The following is a 3,429-nucleotide window of genomic DNA, read 5'->3' as shown; positions in this document are numbered from 1 at the left end:
CAAGAATTTCTCGCACTGTTGAGCAGACAATGTTCTCGGTTAAAGAGACGAAAAAACTGCCTACCTGGACCTACCAGTTAGGCGTCTCTAGCCGTGGCAGGGGCGCAAAAGAAATGTAGGTCGCCCAGGTGCAGCGTTTCGACAGAGTCGTAAATTCATTTTGTGAACAGGGTTGGCGGCCGTACACATTCGCGAGTTTCCATGTTCACTGTGGACTGGGCACTATCGAGAGAGTGATCAGGTGGTGCTGAAAATCTGTATGAGAAGCCTCAGGCTTTCTAAAGAATTTTAGAGTGGAACACCACGTTTATGGCTGCTCTGAAGTGGTCTATGTTCGGACACAAAAGCACTTCTCTTAGTTTACCGGAGGCCCCTCTTTGGACATGCAGCAATGTTCGGCCCATCCAGTTAATTATCTGTGATAAATGTGTTGTTCACTTTAGGCCTAACCAGAAACTCAAAACACGCTGCCTAAAGTAGCTGTCAGGAAAGAGAAGTCAGGAGCGCAACATCTTCTCGCCTCCGCATGGGAATTTACTAGTCAGAGGTTGTCTGTTTCGCCAGAAAAGAGAAACATATTATTAACTTTGATTAGGACTGGCCGGCCAACGGCCTTACCGCAGTGGTAACACCGGTTCCCGTCAGATCACCGAAGTTATGCGATGTCGGGCTGGGCTAGTCCTTGGATGGGTGACCATCTGGTCCGCCGAGCACTGTTGGCAGGCGGGATGCACTCAGCCCTTGTGAGGAAAACTGAGGAGCTACTTAATTGAAAAGTAGCGGTTCCGGGAGAGCGGTGTGCTGACCACATACCCTTCCACATCCGCATCCGGTGATGCCAGTGGGCTGAGGATGACACGGCGGCCTGTCGTTACCGTTGGGCATTCCAAGACCTGTTCGGGCGGACTTTAGTTTTAGTTTTATTAGGACTGGCCAATGCATAGAGCAGACAAATTACACGGGAGACATGGAGCTCTTGGAGTCTTGTGATTGGCTCGAAACCCTTGTGGGGGTGGTTGCGTGAGCGCCTTTTTGGAGTTTACTGTGGTTTGATGGAAAGGGAGGAGCAGAGAAACTTGGTTTTCTGACTCAGGATCTGGTCTGGACAAGATTCTGATCCTGAGTCTTGTTATGAGGAGGTTGTACTTGGGACACTCGTCCTGAGCGTGACTACGCACTAGCATTCGTCTTGACTGGGGAGCCCTTAGCTTTACCGACAGTTTAGATTCAGTCGTCTCGGACAACTCGCTGGTCTGTGGTACGACCGGCAAACAGGAGTGTCACACTCCAGAATCGCCGAGATTTCAGGGCTCCATTATAGAGTAATTGCGATCCGTTAAACAGATCGGCACCCGCGACTGTGCATATTTCGTGTCCGCGATAACGAATTACAGGCGCCGCACATCGCTAAGCTGCACTCGCTTGCACCACGACCATCGCCTGAGACAGCATTCAAGTTTATTTAGATACTGATAAAAGTGATAACCTCTAATGCAGGCCAACAACAACAACCACTGTGAAAGGGCAAAATCAATTTAGCAGACGCATGGGCCAGGTAGATAAGTGGAAGACTTACTAGTTAAAGTAACTGCTGTCAAGGGCGTAAACTCAGAGTCACCAGTAGACTTTCAAATCATACCGCAAGACCACTGTAATCTTGCAATCTCACAAGCTACTATAACGTAAATTGTAAAATTTTGTTTCGATGCGATTTCAATGACTGCTGTAAGAATTTGCAGCACATTGTTCTTATTGAAAATTAAAATAATGTTCTGAGGCATGTGGATATCCCAGTTTCGCTCTTGCTGCAATAATAGATGGTTTAGATGCCCGATCAACTCATTGTCAAATCACAAAACAGCGTTGCATTGATGCTGATTCCAGGCACAAAACATCCATTTCCAGATATCTTCCTGAAAATCGTGGTGGTGGTTGGTCTTGGTGAACTATGTTATTAAGCAACGACTTGGCCGGAACTGCAGGTTATATACATCAAAGTGGTCCTTCCCCGAAAGAGTTTTGACATGGAACTTTGTTTCTGACACACGGTCACAATGCCAGGCTTGCTTTGGAAAGAAATGAAAGAATTCTCTTGTCTAGGAGGCAGGATAACATGGGATCGCCCAAGTGAGGAAGAAATCATAAGGTGATTGGCACAGGCGAAAGCGCGGCATTGTATGGGAGTGAAGCGTGGACCATCGTAAAGAAGAAATCAGAAACATCTGAAATGTGCTATTATCGCAGAATGTTAAAAACTAGCTGGACACATAAAGCACGAAATGAAGAAGTACTAAACAGAACTGTCAAGGATATAACTTTATGGAACACTCTGCCAGAAGAAAGATAGCGGGACGTCTGCTACGGTATTCACGAAGAATTAAGTTGGTGCTGGAAGAAACAATAGAGGGAAAAAGTCATAAGGGCAGAGTGTGCTACAAGTATTATAGGGATAGAGCTGAAAAGATCAGCATAAAGTAGGAAGGTGTGAATCCTAAGGCAAAGTGGATAGTTTACAAAAAAGTGTATGATACAATTCAGTAGTAGTTAGTTTTTACTGAGCATCGAACTGAATATTGATTTCGAAACTTCCTGGCACATTAAAATTGTGTGTCAGACCAGGAACCGAACCTTGGACCTCAGTCTTTCGAGTGCAAGTGCTCTACAGATTTAATCTTTTTTTTTTTTTTTTCTTTTCGCTGTATGAGAAACAATCACAACGGCGTTGGCGACGCAGTTACATGAGACGAAATGAGGTTTAAAAAGTGAAGAGAAGAGTGTGTTCGATATCTCGCCTTTTCATTCACACAGTGACAGAGTTACCAAGTTTTTAGGGCCTCTGCGCTCCCATTTCAGCGGCTCCTTTCGCGCTTGATATCTTTCGTCCACCAGCTTGCTCAGTGCCATGTTGACAACTTGCTTCATGCGGTCTGAGCCGCACTCGAATACTACTCTCAGCTCTTACAACTGAAATCGGGACTCACCTGACGAGGCTACGGTTTTCCAGGCGTCTAGGTTACAACCGATATGGTCACGAGCCAACGAGTGGCGCTGAGAGGCTGTCGTGCTGTTAGCAAACTCAGTTGCCTCGGTTGTCTGCTGCCGTAGCTCATCAGCGCCAGATTACGCCGCACTGTTCTAACGGATATGTTCGTCGTACGTCCCACATTGATTTCTGCGGTTATTTCAAGCAGGGTTGGTAGTCTGTTAGCCTTGGCAACTCTACGCAAACGCGCCTATTCTCTCTCGTTACGTTAAGGCTGTCGGGCACTGCGTTGTCCGTGGTGAGAGGTAATGCCTGAAATTTAGTATTCCCGACACTCCTAACACCACTCATTAAGGGATATTGAACATTGAATTCCCTAACAATTTTCGAAATATGGAATATCCCATGCTTCTAGCTCGAACTATCATTCCGCTTTCAAAATCTAA

The 3,429-nt window shown here is 46.1% G+C and overlaps 1 pseudogene; it reads left to right on the top strand.

Annotated features, from left to right (window-relative positions):
- Positions 1 to 604: 604 nt before the first annotated feature.
- Positions 605 to 722, top strand: LOC126475705 (5S ribosomal RNA; annotated as a pseudogene).
- Positions 723 to 3,429: the final 2,707 nt, after the last annotated feature.

The sequence above is a fragment of the Schistocerca serialis genome, chromosome 4, assembly GCF_023864345.2.
Source record: "Schistocerca serialis cubense isolate TAMUIC-IGC-003099 chromosome 4, iqSchSeri2.2, whole genome shotgun sequence".
Classification (NCBI taxonomy): Eukaryota; Metazoa; Arthropoda; class Insecta; order Orthoptera; family Acrididae; genus Schistocerca; species Schistocerca serialis.
Note: the sequence above shows the minus strand (reverse complement) of the source record. Positions and strands in the feature narration are given on the sequence as shown.